The sequence below is a fragment of the Hemicordylus capensis genome, chromosome 5 (assembly GCF_027244095.1).
Source record: "Hemicordylus capensis ecotype Gifberg chromosome 5, rHemCap1.1.pri, whole genome shotgun sequence".
Lineage (NCBI taxonomy): Eukaryota > Metazoa > Chordata > Lepidosauria > Squamata > Cordylidae > Hemicordylus > Hemicordylus capensis.
Window position 1 is genome coordinate 127599923 of NC_069661.1, and position 18617 is coordinate 127618539.

An 18617-nucleotide genomic window follows, 5' to 3' on the forward strand; every position below is an offset into this window, starting at 1 on the left:
AGCATTGGGATGTGCTTCCAGTCTGAAAAGAAAATAATTGTGGTTTTGACATGACCAATAATTACATTAATTAGTGACCACATTTAAATTGCATAGAAATGATATCTTCTTGGAGATTTCATTGGGTGATACAATTGCTGTGGCACGCTTCACCCATTTCATTAAGAGCAAAGAAATTGCAACCCACCAACCAGAATAGCCTGAGCCAACTCTTCTGGAGTGGTTGCCTCTCTGCAACAAGGGAAGTCGCCAGTATCTGTTTTCTGCTCATTCATAGGTCTCAATAACTTTAGCTGTATATCTGCATGCTCACAGAGAAATTATTTCTTTTTATATTTTATTGATGAAAATGCACTCAGTAGAAAGACTCCAAGCACCAATACAAAGGAAGCTGACCTGTCAAGCTGAGTAGTGTCAAAGATCTAAAGAAAGCCAGCTCCACCCTACCAGTCTTTATCCATGAAAGGAGGGGAAATCCCACACTCAGCTAGTGGCTGAGAGGCTAGAAATACTAATTACAACAATCAGTGCTGAAAGTAGTAGCTGTGCTTCTCCCCCTCTCTACCATATGGGGGAAAGAGAGGAAGGCAAAACATGTGACATGATATCATCATGTTGTAGGTTTCCTTGACCCCACTCCACCTCATTTTTCCACTTATAAGGGCAATGAAACAAGCATGTAGCAACATCATTTCATCCATTTTACACAAGTAAGCATGAGAGGGGAAACACAGAAGAGAGACCCAAGAATGTTAGTTTCCGTGTCAGCCACATACTGGCCCACAGGATGTGTAGATCTGGCTAGAGACAATGGCCTAGTTCTTCTGGAGATGATAAAACTGTGTGGGATGCACCACTTCAGATTGCACATGATGGAATGCTCCTCTATTCAGAGTTGCCCTCGAGATAGAAAATGGACATGTCAAGGACAGGATTAGGCTAGAACCTTCTTAGCTTTTGTTTGTTTGCTTGCTTGTTTGTTTAGAAGAGCATTCAGTTATGTGAGTTCCAAGTTGAACCTGCTGTCTGAATGGGTACAACTGAGACATAGGTTGTAGCGGTTAAAAGCCTTTGTGTTAGAGCCCTTTGTGGCATGCCCTCCCTCCTGCTATTACTCCCCTGCAACTGGTACTCAGAGGCATCCTGGCTTTTAGGCTGGAGGTGGCCCACAGCCCTCCAACTAGTAGCCATTGATAGACCTCTCCTCCATGAAGTTATCCAAATCCTTCTTAAAGCCATCCAGGTTGTTGGCTGTCACCACATCTTGTGGCAGAGAATTCCACAAGTGGATTATGCATTGTATGAAAAAGTACTTCCATTTGTTGGTCCTAAATTTCCCGGCAATCAATTTCATGGGATGGCCCCTGGTTCTAGTGTTATGTGAGAGGGAGAGAAATTTTTCTCTATCCACTTTCTCCATACCATGCATGATTTTATAGACCTCTATCATGTCTCCCCGCAGTTGACATTTTTCTAAACTAAAAAGCCCCAGGCGTTGTAGCCTTGCCTCATAAGAAAGGTGTCCTAGGCCCCTGATCATCTTGGTTGCCCTCTTCTGCACCTTTTCCAGTTCAACAATGTCCTTTTTTAGATGTGGTGACCAGAATTGTATCCAGTAATCCAAGTGTGGTCGCACCATAGTTTTGTATAGTTGTATAGTTTTGTATAGTTGTGCACCAGAGAAATCCTTTCTGCCCTCCCTTTTTCTTGAGTTAAAAACCAACTCTGAGCGGCTTTTAAAAAGAAAAAAAAACTGTACCAGTTTTATTTAATTACTATGGACTGCTTCCATCTGAGGCTTTTAGATTTTAAATTCACTCAAAAATACTTAGTAGGTTACAAAAATAGGTTGTCTTAGACTTTGGTTTCAGTTTGCATTTAGGCACGCTTAAAGGTTCACAGAGTCTTTTGCAACGCCTTAGGTGCGTTGAATGTAGGCTAGTTATCTTGTATTAATTACATTGCAGGTAAACAATAATAGAACAGTATCATGAATATGCAAAGAACATAAACAAAGAAATATAAATTTCTAATGCAAAATTGGACTAACAAATTGTTTCCTATGTTGAATCCCCTTTTCCTCGAAAACATACTCAACATCTGATAAGAATGCCGTTTCCCGCCGCAGCGTGCATGTGATGAGGCGGGGGGTGGGTTTGTGCCCCGTCACCAAAGCAGGTACGGCAGTCACCATTATAGGTCCCCCTCCATGTGGCCAGGACCCACCAATCGGGGGAAGGAGGCGGGCCGATTGGGCCCAGCTGCCTCCATTCTGGGCAGTCTCTCTTCAGATGGGCACTGGGAAGGGCTGCTGGATTATCGTCGGGGCCACGTGGGCTGGCTGATTGGGAACGACGAAAGGGTGATCGAGAGAGATTGGCAGCTGCTGGGACTGGTGAGGTGCAGAGCTGTGCAACAGAGGGCCTTCTAGGCCCAGGGAGATCTTGAACAGGTGCCATTCCTCCTTTTCATAAATAGGGGGCTTGAAGGTGGGAATTTTGGCTAAGGGTAAGCTGCTGGCCAGGACTGGGACCCCATGCTGTTGCTGCATGGGGTCCCAGTCCTGGCTTGCAGCTTTAATCAATAAGGAGTATTCCGGGCTATAGAGGAGGGATCCCTGGGTGGGAGGCAACTGCAGGAGTAGCGTGTCCTGAGCGCCAGGCCACAGCCAGACCCCAGGTGGCGTAGGAAATTTACTGCGTTGGCTAAGCCCTGGTGGCAGCCTTTATTAAGGGTGTTTATTAGCTCATTGGGGGAACATTGATAAATTCATTTGGAGCATTTATTAATTCATTGGGTGGCATATTAATTGGGCATTAATTCATTGGGGCATATTAATTGAGCATTACTTCTTTGGGGCATTTTTAAATTTTTCGGGTGGCATTTATTAATTGGGGCTGTTAATTCTTTGGCGGGCATTTATTAACTCAGTGGGAAGCATTTATTAATTCAGTGGGTGGCATAGTTTAATTGGGAGGATTTATTGATTCCTTGGAGTTTGGTAAGATATAGGATATATGTTTTGAATTATTATAGCAAGGGTTAATTGTATAGTTAGTGATCCGCGCTGATTGGTGAGCTGGAAGTCAATTTTTGTTTAATTGGATGGAATGAGATTTTCAAGATATTGTTAAAATCAATAAAAATTTAAAGCAAAAAAAAAAAAAAAAAGATTCCTTGGGGGCAATTATTAATTCATTGGGGGCTTTTGTTAATTCATTGGGTGGCATATTTTAGTTGGGGCATTTATTGATTCCCTGGCATTTATTAAGCCATTGGGATATCTGTTGATTTATTGGGGAGCAGTTATTAATTAAGTGGATGGCATACTTTAATTGAGGCATTTATTAACTCATTGGGGGCTTTTATTAATTTGTGGGGGGTATCCATTAATTGGGGCATTTGGTAATTCATAAGGGGCATTTTCTGATTTATTGGGGGCATCTGCTATCCTGTACTTAGGTCATTTGCTGACTCATTTTGAGGGAGTAATTCCGCAAGTAGGGATCCCTTGGTCATCTGCAAACCCATTATGGGGAGCATTTGCTAACTCATTAAAAGGGAGTAATTAATTGAGTAGGGGTCCATTGAGCATCCGCTAACCCATTACTGGGGGGCATTGATAATTCATTACAAAGAAGCAAGGCTAGGGCGTGAGAGACATGTCTTTGAGGAAGGGGCACCGTAAGGCTAAGGGCAAGGGGAAAACACCAGCCCCTAAGCGGCTGCCACCCCGGCCCAGAGATCCTGAAGCCTCCTCCACTTCAGAGGATGAAGGGCAGTTTGTGATGGTAGATCTTGTCCTGCCTAGAGGCTCTAGAATCCGATATGCAGGCCCCCCGAGATGAGGGTTCCAAACTGGAGGAAAAGGGCAAAAAGGCGGGCAACCAAGCTAACAAAAGGCTGCAACTCTTGCAGTCAATCAAGGCGAGGCTGGAGGCACTGGAAAAAGGTGCCGGGGAGGAGGCTGGGACAGCAGAATCTGCCAGGCCCTGATCCCAGCTCTCCCTTGGGATTGTCACCATCAACAGCTCTGGTTGCGGATTATGGGCCCCAACCAGTCGGTGAATAGGGAGTACTTTGACAGCGGACACTAAATGGTGAAATCTGCTGCTGCGCCTGTTAGGGACCAGGCGCCTGAGTTAGTAGGCCAGTTTCACCAGTTTTGCTGGGAATTCGCATCTTCAAGAGCGTGCTCCCACAGCCCGTGTGATTTTGGGCATGCTTCAGCCCCAGGGATATCCAAGCAGCCAGGAAAGGGGGACCCCCGTCCCCTGCTCTGGCAAAAGGGACCTAGTCCCATAAGGTTGGAATCCCTGCTGCAACTACTGCAGCACTACCCAGTGGTGCAGGACAGGGGCTACTTGGGGGGTGGGTTCCAATGGGGTTTTCGGATCCCTTATCAAGGTCCTAGGGTCAGTTTATGGGTGGAACATTTGCGATCAGTGAGGGGGATGGAGCATGTGGTTAGGGATAAAAATTGAGAAGGAAGTACGAGAGGGGAGGGTGCTGGGCCCCTTCCCTGTGCTGCCTGTGCCCAGCCTTAGGGTTTCACCTCTGGGGGTTGTTCCTAGGAAGGCCAGTGGGGAGTTTCGCCGAATACATCATCTCTCTTCCCTGCAGGTGCATCTGTAAATGACACAATACCCCACCAACTATGCTCTGTACAGTAAATTTGAAGTTGCAGAGGAGATGGTCTGAGTGGGGAGGGGAGCGTTGATGGGAGCGTTGATGAGAAAATGTGACATCAAGTCAGTGTCAGCAACCTGGCCACTCAGAAGGGAAGTCCAGGAAGATAGTCCACAATACAAACTTGGCGGCAGAAGCAAAACACAGCTCGGGAATAGTTCTCTCTATCTGGCATGGGCTGAAAGCTGAACGTTTCAGTTCTTTTCAGGAGTGGGTGGTACGGGACAGGTCCAGCCTGCCCTCAGTGGTGCATTGCTCGTTTCCTTTTTGCTGGCCCGAGCTCCTCGTCCAGTTGTTCCTACCTTATGTACACTTTCCAGGGTCTAATGCTGGAGGTAGGTGTCCCACTTGCAGCGGAAAAAGCAGAGGGGCCTACCTTGAGGCTAGCGTTCCTTGGAATTGAGATAGATGCTGAGGCACAATGCTGCTGGCTGCCAGTGGACAAGGTCCTAGCATTGGAGCTGCGACTGGGCTGCGTGCTGGAGGCCAAGAAGGTTACGCTGAGAGAGCTGCAATTCATCATGGGTCACTTGAACTTTGCATGTAGGGTTATAGTGCCCGGGCGTGCCTTCATCAGGAGCGATGCCACCAAAGGGGTTAAAGCCCCCCATCACCAGGTTAGAGTAACACAAGATGTTAGGGAGAATGCCTGGATGTGGGTTGAGATTTTAAAGGATTTCAATGGCGTTTCACTCTGACACTCAAAATTCCAGCTGGAGGCTGAGCCGCAGGTCCAATCTGATGCAGCTGGTGGACATGGTTTTGGCCTGTTGGTGGTGGTGGGGGGCAGTGGTGCTCAGCCAGATGGCCCAAGGGGTGGGATGGGATGGGAGTCACACGAGACCTGACGTTCCTTGAGTTCTTCCCGATAGTAGTAGCAGTGCACATTTGAGCTAGGGAGTTTGAGGATCAGGCTATTCAGTTCTGGTGCAACAACCTGGCGACAGAGCAGACACAACCTGGCAAAGAGCAGACACATCTTGGGGAGGTGAGCAAGCTTTTCTAAGCATCTAGCCCTTCCCCACTTCAAACCAACTAACAGGAGGAGGGGAGATTTTCAGGAGCTGGTTTCTCTTTAAGGGATAAGTCCTAGTCTCTGTGTGTGTGTGTGTGTGTGTGTTTGTTTGTAATCGCAAGGGTTAACTAACTTCAGTGTTAGCTAACTCCAGTGTTTGTCCCTGCAAGGGTTAGAATTTGCGAGGGTTAGGTAACTCCAGTGTTTGTTGATTGTTCCTGCCTCGAGGGGGTGGAGTCAGCTAGGGCTGTGGGAGGCCCCACATTCCTTTGACTCACATCCTGTGTCAGTTGGAAGACCACTCTCTACATAAGAGATTTAGGGCTGAGAGCATAGCGAACAGGAATAGCAAACAGGACATAGGAGTTTTGCAGGAGTTTAGCGGGAAGTGTGCGGGGAAGTCTGGAACAAGCCCTGGTGATTACAAGGAGACTGGTGGAGAAGAGAACATAAGTACAAATTCCTTCCTCCTATTCTTGGGAAAAGCTGCTTGGACAGTAAATACCTGACCATTACAGCTGAGACCTATCCTTCTAATAAGCTATCTCTAAATACTGTAAACAGCCAACAAAAACAGTATGAAGATAGAAGGCCAGCAGGGGAGGAGGCACTTCCCAGTGTATTGCACAGAGTGCCACATGTATGACTATTTGCCCCATGGGCAGAAGTCATGGGTGTGTGCTCGGTGCAAGGAGCTCCTGGCTCTCTGGGAACAAGTTCGTTCCCTTGAGACCAAGATGGCAGATCTGGAGAAGCTCAGAGAGACAGAGAGGCATGTGGACGAGACCTTCAGGGAAGTGATAGAGACATCCCACTCCAGGTCTGATAGCTCCTCTGCTGTCAGGGAGAATGAAGGTCTTGGGCAAGGAGGATATCAATCTGAGGAAGAGGGAAATGCTCCTTTAGAAGGGATCCCTTCCATGGATGATGAGCCCATATCCTCTCGCACAGGGGATATTCCTCTAGGGGGTAGGGGCCTCCTTGTAGTAGGTGATTCGATCATTAGAGGTATAGAGAGATGGGTTTGTGACCCGCGTGTTGACCGCACAGTGACTTGCTTGCCTGGTGCGAAGGTTGCGGACATCACGCAGCATCTAGATAGGCTCTTAGGCAGTGCTGGGGAGGTGACAGCTGTCGTGGTGCATGTCGACACCAACGATGTGGGGAAATGCAGTCGGGAGGTCCTGGAAGCCAAATTTAGGCTGATAGGTAGCGTATTGAAGTCCAGGACCCCCAAGGTAGCATTCTCAGAAATGCTACCTGTTCCACATGCAGGTACAGTGAGACAGGCAGAGCTGAGGGGTTTCAATGCATGGATGAGATGTTGGTGTCAGGAGGAAGGGTTTAGATTTGTTAGGCACTGGGATACTTTTTGGGGCAAGCAAGGCCTGTACAAAAGGGATGGGCTGCACTTGAACCAAGATGGAACCAGTCTGCTGGCACTTAAAATCAAAAAGGTTGCAGTGCAGCTTTTAAAATGACGCCTGGGGAACAGCCGATGGGAGCTGGGCAGTATCCTGTTCAGCAAAAGCCATCCTTTAAAGTGCAAGGGTGCAAAAGATTCTGATAAAACAGAAGGGGGCAGAGCAGTACCCCATAAAGAGCAGATGGGAGACTGTGCCAGCTGGTCAAAGAGTCAGAAGATAGATAGCATACATCAGGTGAGAGATTCAGCGTATAGGTGCTTATATGCCAATGCCAGAAGCCTCCGAGCCAAAATGGTTGAGCTGGAGTGCTTGGTGGCTAACGCAGAAATAGATATAGTGGGCATAACAGAAACATGGTGGAACAGTGAGAACCGGTGGGACACTGTTATCCCTGGATATAAACTCTATAGAAAGGACAGGAAGGGACGCCTTGGATGTGGAGTAGCACTGTATGTTAAAGAAGGCATATAATCAAGGCTATTCCATCAGCCTGCAGGGACAAGTTGCTGCAAGCCCATTCCATATGCCTGCAGGGACTTACCAACTAGTCCCTCTGCCTCCGGTGGAGCTTCCAGCCCAGACGGGGAGCAGCCTGCTTGTCTGCTGCCAAGTTCTAGCTGGCTGGTTGCCAGCCTCCAGACTGTTGAGGAGATCCACCTGGAGCCTGTTCTGGGAGCTGCATGTGAGAGGTGTGGCTCTCAGGGCTTGTTGGCTTAAAAGCAGGGAGGCTCGCCAAAGGCGTAGCCATCAGCGTAACCATCGAGCCACCAAGCCGGCCACCAAAGGGGGCCGGCCTTTGAGGCTGGGCCTTCGAGGGTGGGACTGAGGGCTGGGGGGTTGGGTTGTGCCAGGCCTTTATCAAATATGTGTTTGGGCTCTCTTGAGGGGGATGGTGCTGGGAGTGCGCTCAGCATTTCTGTGGCAGCTATTACTGTTGTAGTGGGGAATAGAAGAATTGGCGCAGGCAGAGCAGCTGGCCATTACAGGGGAAGGGAAATTAGTAACTTAGTGACTGTTTCCACTTCCAACTGCACTGTCAACTCTCAGGCCTCTGGGAGCAGCCCCAACGACCCGCAGAGTCTGGCCTTGCTCCTCCGTAATGCCAGGTCAGTTCAGAATAAGACCGAAATTGTCCACGATTTGATCGTGGATGAGGGAGCTGACCTGGCATGTATAACTGAGACCTGGTTGGGGGAGGTAAGTGGTCCTGTGTGGGCTCAGCTTCTCCCACCAGGTTACTCTGTCGTGGAGCAGGCTAGAGGATGTGGGCGGGGGGTGGTGGAGTGGCTGTGGTCCATAAGAATACCATTTCCCTTACCAGGGCCCCTGTGAGACAGCTGACTTATATCGAGTGCGTATTTTTGCGGCTGGGAACTAGGGATATATTGGGGATTCTGTTGGTGTATTGCCCACCCCGCTGCCCAACTGACTCCCTAACTGAGCTGATGGAGCTGGTCTCGGAGTTGGTGTTGGAGTTGGAGTCTCCTAGACTTTTAGTGCTGGGGGACTTCAATATCCACTTTGGGACTGGCTTGTCATGGCCGCTATGAACTCCTGAGCTGCACCAGACAACTTTGGGCCTATCCCAATTAGTTTCTGAACCAACTCACGTTGCCGGACACACACTCGATTTGGTCTTTTGTTCGGATCAGGGGGGTGTTCCGTGGGTGGGGGATCCAGTGGTTTCCCCACTGTCATGGACAGACCACTACCTGGTTAAGGTTGGTCTCACAGCTGCAATCCACCCCTGCAGGGGTGGTGGACCTATTAGGATGGTCCGTCTGAAAAGGCTGCTGGACCCAGTGGGATTTCAAAAGGCCTTGGAGGATTTTGACGTTGGTGCGGCTGGTGATTCTATCGATGCCCTGGTGGGAACCTGGAACAGGGAACTCATCAGGGCAGTAGACATGATTGCTCCTAAGCGGCCCTTCCGACCTGCTGCAAAAATGGCCCCTTGGTATACTGAGGAATTGTGGGGGCTGAAGCGGTTGGGTAGGCAACTAGAGCACAAGTGGAGGAGAACTCAGTTCGAATCTGATAGGATACAGCATGTCACCTATTTGAAGAGTTATGCAGTTGCGGTGCGTACGGCAAAAAAGAGCTTTTGGTCTGTGCACATTGCAGCTGCAGGTTTGCGCTCAGCAGAGCTATCACGGGTTGTGAGGAGTTTGATTTCTGCTCCTTCTACTTCAAATCAGTCCCTCGGGTCGTTCTGCTGTGATGCCTTTAATGGTTTTTTTGCAAACAAGATCTCCTGTATTTGGGCCGACTTGGACTCCACTGTTTTTGCAGGGTCTATGGAGGAGGTGTCCAGCAGGGCTGTTCTTATGACAGTGCATGTGACCAACTCAGGGACTTCCAGGAGTCCCAGGGTGATGTGCTAGGTATGGTGTTTCACACTTCACTGCTTGTGGCGCAACATTCAGTTTGCCTCATGGTATGTGCCCAGGCTGGATAATGGCATTGTGGATGTGTTGTCTCGCATACAGAAGGAACGCTTTCGAACCCTCACACCAGCAGCCAGGGAGCTCCCCTAAGTCTTTCCCACACACCTATGGAGCCTTGGAGGCTAGAGGTTGAGGAGGCTATTTGCGTGTCCTTGGCACCTAGCACACGGGCATGGTATTCAGTGGCAGTTCGTGAATTTCACGCACTCAGGGCGGCATCTGAGTTGGGCAATCCATGGCCTATCCCGGTGGAACATGTACTGTGCTATTGCACCCACCTACAATAGGGGATTGGGACCGGGGTCCATCGGCAGCAGGCTAGCTGCCCTTGCCTTCCAGGCTAAGCTGGGGGGGGGGTGCGCACAGACTCCATGGCCAACTTTGGTATTCACAGGATGCTGGAGGAGAAGCTTCTCAATCCTCAAGGATCTACAGTTATTCAGTGTAAGAAACCTTCATGCTGGCTTTGACCATGAGGGAGCAAAAACTCCATGCCCCTCACTAAGTCTTTCCGCATGCGCTTCTCTCACACAGACCGCTCTTCTTGTTCCCAGAATTCCCAGCAACTGCTTGCTCTAGGTCCCACCCACCTGGTGTACTGATTGGCTGCCCTGGAGTTCACCAGCCTGTCAGTTGAGACAAGAGTTAATTATTTAGAGGGAGGGGAGGCTGATCACTAAACCCGCTTCTTAAATTGAGACTGGTAGCCACAGGAGTTGACTGCTCCTGTATCAAAAGTGTTGGGAACACAAAGCTTAATTTCCTAACTTACTATCTAAATACAAAATGGTAATAAACAATAACACATCAAAATAACGTTTGGAGTATCTTGTCCTGTTGCTTCCACCCTCCACAAGAGTCCTTTAGGTTTCAGTGGAGTCTTCAAAGTCTTCTTCATCTTCTTGTATTGAGCCCCCTGTAGCCATTGGTTCTCCCCCTCTGACTGCTTTGGGTTAAGGGCCATACCTGTATGAGGGGACTGGTCTGGACCCAATGACATCATCTCTGCCTCATCCATGCCTTTTAGAAGCATCAGTGGGCAGAGTGACAATTCTTTTAAGGTCTGGGTCTTGGAAGAAGTTTTTGTTTTTGTCTTTAACTGAAGGCTGCTTTTAATGCTTCTAAAGCAGTTTGACACTCCCTCCCCCGCATCTCCTTATTGAGTTTGTTGGTCCCAACTCGTCTGAGGACCAGCACCTGTTCTCCTGAATCAAAGTTCCATTCCCTGGCATGTAGGCCAGGCCAGGCCAGGCCTTTGGCTCTGCTTGGGCCTCCCCCAGATTTTGCTGAGCAAGGAACTGGGTCCCTTGCAGTCTGTTTGGGGGCTTGTCAAAGTTCAATACATGTTCTCCCGGTGGGGGGGGGGGGGTTCCTTCCCATCCCACTGATGTTGCATCAGTTCCAAAGCCCCTCTGACATGGACTAGCTCAAAGGGAGACTATCCTAGGCTTGGGTCTGGCACTCCAACAGGCCTCCAACAGCTGTGGCAGCCCCAGGTCCCAGTCCTTGGAACATTCCTTAATCCTTTTCTGGATTGTGACCCCCAAAGTCCCTTTGGCCTCTCCATTGATCCACTTGCCAGGTGCTGGCTAGACACTGGGACAAGATGCTCTACTCCATTGGTGCTCCAATGCTTCATCACCCCATGTATGAATGTGGCACCTACATCAGTCAGGACTTCCCTTCACTACATAGGTGTACCTTAGTGAGAACTAGGACGATATCAGTAAGTGTGTTTTTAAATCAGCATGTTAAGATACATTTATTTAACAATCATGTTTAATGGCCACCCCTTGAATACATGAGACAACAGCCTAGAAATGTAGTTATGACTTGAAGATGTTACAGACTAGGCCTGATTTATACACTAAATATGCTCATTAGCTAGTATACAAAATAGGTCTGGCTCATTGTGTCACCAAGTGACCAAGTTCTTTTATATTAGTGACCATGTATTATTTGGGCGCATGGAAGAAAGGAGATCAAACCATTCCTCAAAGATTCAATGGGCTTTATTGAGTATAAAAAACTAACAACATAATCTAGCAAAGCAGAAAGCAGAACACTCTATCAATATCAGCAACAGTATTTCCTAGCCAGCACCAATATTCAACCCATGTGCCTAACTACCATATGTATGTGCAATTAAATCTTCCTAGAGCCTAAAACAATTCAAATACAGGCAGAAAAGAAGTGGGGGGGAGGAAGGCTGAAGGATGGCATGGTTTGGGGAGATTAATAGGGGAAAAGGGGGGGGGAGGAGAAGGGAGCAGGAAAAGGGGAAGGGATGGAGGGATTCCAGGCTTGTAGGAGCAGCATATTTACCCAGGACCAGAGACTTCTCGTCAGCTGAAGGAGTGAGGTGCTTGGCTGGAGACAGGAGTTGTTGCAGTTGCTTCAGATCATGGCTGAGAGCCGGAGCACCATGGCTGGGGAGTCTTGACTTCTCACTGCGCAGTAGAAGTCACAGATAGCTCCTGTCCTTGGGCGGAGTTCCTGCTTTTTAGCCCCGCGGCTTAACAGCAAACTCTGGCATAGCGTGTCAGCAGATCTTGTTGTAGGCACAAGATTGCTAAACTCTCTGTCTAGTGGCCCCCACTCTTTATAGTGTATTTTTCTTTGATCTTTGAATAGAATCTATTCAAATCTTATCTTTTCCTGGGTCCCCCAAAAAGGTGACAACTTGCTGCTACCTTCTGGACAATGTCTTTTTAATTATTCAGGATATTGGCCAGTACAGAGAGATCTCAATCCCATCTTCTGTAAACTGTGTGCTCAGAAGGGAGGGGGGACATTGCCCACAGCAAATCTGCATCTAAGATGCTGCAAATTACATCTTGCCAGTCTGACCCCCAAAAGGTGTTAAAAGTCAAGAGTTAGTGAGAAAATTAGTTGTGAGACAGCAATTATATTATTTCTTGTGTACCTCTATCTAGTGTGTAATTATAACAAGAGAATATTTAAAGTAACATGAAAAGGTGTGTGAGTCGTTCAATACATTTGTAGCATCAGTGAGGTAAGATTTAAAGTCTACAGGCGGATCTCTGTTGAACCTCTATAGAGAGCAATTGAGATATTCCCCTTGGGCATAGCAGAGCCATCATTGACAACGATTCACATAGGTTTCTTGCAACAGAAGAGCAGCCTGGGTCACATTTTTAACATATTGATTAGCATTCAGCATTCAGGCCTGGCTTTTGTGTTTCCTTGCATATCCATTTTTACAATACAATGCTGGATGGCCTCCTGCTCCACAGAGCAGTTTGAGATCTAGTATGCCAGGTCACCTTAAGTTCAGGAGTTAATTCATATCTTAATATAAAATGAAATCAGACACAGGCCTATATTTCACATACTTCTGAGTTGGTACCTCTGGTTCTGATATGTTATAGACCGTTCATAACAAAGAGCATACAGAACAGTCTACAACGATGCACTAATGTTGCTGATGCTGTGAGCACTAGTGGTGAAGGATCCTACAGAGGTTGCTACCAATAAATTTAGCTACCAATTTACTGGTGCCAAATCTTGCTTCCAATAAATTTAGCTGGCTGTTTTGCAGAAATGTGAAACCACGGTGAGAAGAATGTCCACTCCACATTATTCCAAAAGAATCACAGGCATAGAAAAAGATTAGTCACACAATATTACAGTAAAAGACTGTCTCTCATCTCCAGACAGTCTTGGAGGAAACCGATTATCTAGACCCATTTCAAATGCTTTTGGGTGGGCTATGAGGTGGAGACTGCCTTGTTTGGCCTGATGCTGTTGGTCCTTTTGGAACTCTCAGAGGCTTTTGATACTGTCTACCGTAGTATCCTTCTGGAACATCTGAGGGGGTTGGGAGTAGGCGGCACTGCTTTGCAGTGGTTCCACTCCTACCTCACGGGCAGATTCCAGATGGTGTCCCTTCGAGACTGTTGCTCTTCAAAACCTGAACTATATATGGTGTCCCTCAGGGCTACATATTGTCTCCAATGCTTTTTAACATCTACATGAAACCGCTGGGAGACATCATCAGGAGATTTGGTGCAGGGTGTTATCAGTATGCTGATTACACCCAAATCTATTTCGCCATGTCGACATCATCAGGAGAAAACATAACCTCTAAATGCCTGCCTGGAGATAGGGATAACAAACTGAGACTGGATGAGGGATAACAAACTCAGACTGAATCCAGATAAGATGGAGGTACTTATTGTGCTGGGTTGGAACTCGAGAGACGATTTTGATCGACCAGCTCTGGATCAGGTCATTCTTCCCCAGAAGGAACAGGTATGCAATCTGGGGGTTCTTCTGGATCCTAACCTCTCCCTGCTGTCCCAGGCTGAGGTGGCAGCCAAAGGTGTTTTCTTTCAGCTTTGGCTGATAGCCAGCTGCATTCGTTTCTTGAGATAAGCAACCTCAGAACAGCGGTGCTTGCTTGCTTGCTTGCTTGCTTGCTGATTGATTGATTGATTGTCAAGTCTGGAGGTTACCATATGCTGGTAACCTCCAGATTTGACTACTGCAATGTGCTCTATGAGAGGCTGCCTTTGTACGTAGTCTGGGAAATGCAGTTGGTACAGAATGCGGCAGCCAGGCTGGTCTCCAGGTCATCTTGGAGACCATATTACTCCTATATTCAAAGAGCTACACTGGCTAAAAGAGCTACATTGGCTGCCAATAAGTTTCTGGGCAAAATACAAGGTGCTGGTTATAACCTGTAAAGTCCTAAACAGCTTAGTCCCTGGGTATTTAAGAGAACATCTTCTTCACCATGAGCCCCTCTGCCCATTGAAATCATCTGGAGAGGTTCATCTGCAGTTGCCACCAGCTTGTCTTGCTGCCCCGAGGCTCTGGAATGTGCTCCCTGTTGAAATAAGAGCCTCCCCATCTCTAACAACTTTTTAAAAGTCCTGACTCTTTCACCCAAGCTTTTTAATTTGACTGTGGTTTTAAATTGTTTTAAGGTTTTCATTTTAATTTGTTCTATGTTGTTGTAAACTGTCCAGAGACAGAAGTTTGGGGAGGACTACAACTTTGAGAAATAAATAAATACAAATAAATAAAATTGAACCAGCTTTCCATCCTAACTTCCAGTGCAGACTATTACCATAGAGATGCCAAGGACTAGAGGGATGTCACTCTGAAGCCAAAGGGAATCATGGTTAACAGTGGTTTTGAAATTTTTATGGAAGGATAGGCTATGTATCACTCTACTCTTTTTTCTTTTATCTCTATAATCACAGGGTGATTTTGTTAAAACGTTTCAATGCACTAGGCAACTATTAACAATGGTACATCAGCACAATGCACTAATTTCTAACCCAGGAGAGAGAGAAAGCAAGACCAAGTGCTTAGGGAAGCACTCAAAGCTTCCAAGAAACATTTTATTATTCATGCACAATAAGGGAAACTCTCTGCTACCATCACCCCACCCTCCATCACAACCACCACCAGTCAAAGTTTCTGATAAGAGTGTGCACGGAACCAGCTGGCCCGGTTAGGTCCAGCACCCCCTCAACCCCCCCCCCCGCCTGGTCCGGCTCAGTCCGGGGTGTGTGTGTTAGCGTGCCTTTTGTTAAACATGTTTTAAATTTATTTTTTATTTACCTTAAACCCTCTCCAGGGGATTGCCGAAGGTGGTGGGGGTGGGGTGTGTGTCTGTGGAGGTTCCCCCTCCCCACCGTAGGCCTTAATAATCACTGTCGCGGCCGGTTCTATAGCCCTTTTCAGCCCACGGCGGTGGCCAAAATGGCCACTGTGTTGCACTACGGAGGCCCAAACAGGTCGAAAAGGGCTATAGAACTGGCTGCAGTGGTGATTATTACGGCCTGGGGGGGATCTCTGTGGACACACACACCCCGCCGCCTTTGGCAACTCCTCAGAGGGGGGTTAAGTTTAATGTTTTTTTTTTTAAAAAAAAAATTACAAAAGGCTTGCATACTCCCTGGACCACCAGGTGGGTTCAGCTCCACATTGAGCCGAACTGGGGGCGGGGGGCGGGGATTGGCTCGAAAGCGAGCCATTGAACCGAACCGGCTCAACGGCAAACCATCGAGCTGTCCAGCCAGTTTGCACATCCCTAGTTTCTGAATGTGTTACAGTAATCTTCATGTAATGAGATCATAGATTATCATGGGCAGGTCTGGCCGAGACAGAAATAGGTGCAGCTGGCACATCAGCCAAATGCTCCCAGGCCATTGCAGATACCTGAACGTTCAGGAATAATGCAGGTCCAGAGGAATGCACATTCTTGCTACTCCTTCAAGTGGAAACAAGAATGTGTTACCCAGGATGATGGGACCGTTTTCCTACATTTTATCCCACTTTCCTTAAGGAAAGTAAGCTTATGAGACCACTTGGCATTGTGTGTGTGTGTCCCTATCAATTTTGCAATGCCTGGACCAATATGAACCAAATTAGGCACTGTTGTAGAGACACATAGGGGCACCTCAACAGTGTAGTTTGTGATGATGTCATCCACCCCGATTTAAGATGGCGGGTGCATAAATGTTTGAGGTGCAAGTGTGCTAACTTGTTTAAGTAAGTAATACTTTTATTTGTTGTGAGTACAAGTCATAACATAGCATAACATAGAAGAAAATACAACATACTGAAAGATTACATCAGTTAGGTTGAGCTAAAACCTATGTTACATATAAATTTCTTTCTGAGTTTAAAAGAAAGCATAGCAAAGGTGGCAGCTTGGCAGGTGACATTAGGAATTGCATCCGCAAAAAGATAGGTCAGACATTCTATATCCAAACCCTTAGGTTTATCTATCAACAGTGTTTTCCTCCTGATCACCTCGTAAATAGGGCAATAAAAACATAGTGGATGATGTCCTCCACTTGACCAGTGTCACAAGTACAAAGGAAGTGTTCCACTGGGAGTTTGCAAAATCTCCTTTCGAGATATGCTAAGGGCATAGTCTGGAAATGGAAAGTTGTAAAAGCCTTATTTAGTGGTGCACTGGTAATATTAAACAGATACTGTGAGAGCCTTCTATGTTTCTTATAATGGTGGTACCAGGATGAGAACTTTGAAGACTGTACCACAGCAGTGTCTCTACTGGTGTTCTGTTCAAGGAGCCAATCTCTTAATATTTTCTCTGCTCCAAGAATTAAATTCCCCCACCAGAGACAAGGAGTACAACTGTAAGTTGTGAGACAGCAGTTTAGTTCATTGGTTCCCACTCATACAGTGAAAATAACAAGATTTGGCTAGGTGATGTTCTGGGAGACTATCTAATTTTTTAAAGTACCTTAATAATGCTAGATGGACTCTAACAGAAATTGAAGGTAGCCATACCTCCATTCTTAAATAGGCAGCAGGAATGCCCCAAGGAAGGCCCAAAATTTTCCTTAGGAAATTCTTCTGGACTATTTCCAGCTGGGCAATAGCCTTCCCATCCCACCCCCAGATCTCAACACCATACAACATCAGTGTGATCACCTTGTTCTGAAATATTTTAAGTACAAGGGCTATTAGCTGCCCTCTTTTGGAGCAGAAGAACTTCAGAATTGCCCCCACTGTACGTTGAGCAGTTGCTAAGATAGTGGTAAGGTGTATCTTCCATACAAGGGACTTATGGAAGGTAATCCTCAGATATTTGAAGGAGGAGCACTGCTCTATTCGTTGAGCGTTAATTAATCACCTATGTTTGGTGTCACTACTAACAAAGACTATTATTTTTGTTGGTTAACTTGTGAACCACCTAACCGAGTTGAACCAAATTTGCTACAACTGTAGGGGCACATAAGGACACCTCAATGGCATAGTTTGTGATGATGTCATCCACCCCGATTCAAGATAGTGGACACATGAATTATTTGAGGCTCAAGTAGGCTAAATTGTGGACTGTCCAACCAATCTGAACCAAATTTGATTCAGTTGTAGTGAGTGACACTTAGGGACACCTCAGTAGTGTGCTTTGTGAAGATGTCAACCACCCTGATTCAAGATAGTGGATGCATAGAGGTGCAAGTGGGCTAATTTGTGGGCTGTCTAACTGATTTGAGCCAAATTTGCTACAGTTGTAGTGAGTTACACATAGGAACACCTCAGTGGTGCAGTTTGTAATGATGTCATCCACCCGGATTCAAGATGGTGGACGCATGAACTTTCGAGGCACAAGAGGGCTAACTTGTGAACCGCCTGACCAGTTTGAACAAAATTTACTAGAGCTGCAGGGGCACTTAGGGATGCCTCAACAGCACAGTTTGTGATGATGTCATCCACCCCAGCTCAAAATGGCGGATGTGTGAATATTTGAGGTGCAAGTGGGCTAACTTGTGAACCACCTAACCAATTTGAACTAAATTTGCTACAGGTCTAGGGACACATAGGGACAGCTGAACAGTGTGGTTTGTGATGATGTTATCCACGTCAGTTCAAGATGGCAAACATGCAAACATTTAAGGCTGGGTTAACTTGTGAGGATATAATCTTATCAATTAAAATTATAGTGAAAGGAAAGGAGGCAGATTAGTTCTTATCAGAACAACTTGTTAATTATTAGTTTGTTCACTGTAAGTATGTATTTCATTTCATTTCATTTCTATTTGACTTATTAATCCAGATAGCTCAAAGTAGTTCACAATAAAAGTAAAGATAAATAATAAAAATAATTAAAGCAGTTAAAACGTTTTTAAAAAAATTAACATTAAACAGATTCCAGAACAATTTACCACTAAAAGCCAGACTAAAATATGTAGGTATAATTACAATAATTGTAATGGTTTACAATTAAATCAATGGAAGGAGAAAAAAGCAGTAGCCATAGGTAATATTGGTACCAAACTGGGTTGAATAAAGATGAATACTTTCAGAAATGAAGTATCTTGGTGGGGGGGAAATTTTGCTTTGTCAATACTGCTAGTTTTTATGAAAAAAACTAAATTGGCAAATATTTGGTCATATAGTAGTTATTTCTTAAATACCGGGGTTGTTTTTTAAAGTTATTGCACTAAAATCCTCATGCGTGGTATGCTTGAAGCAGAAATTTGCTTTTGTACCACTAGAAGGAGCTTTAACAATTCCTATTCTACAGAT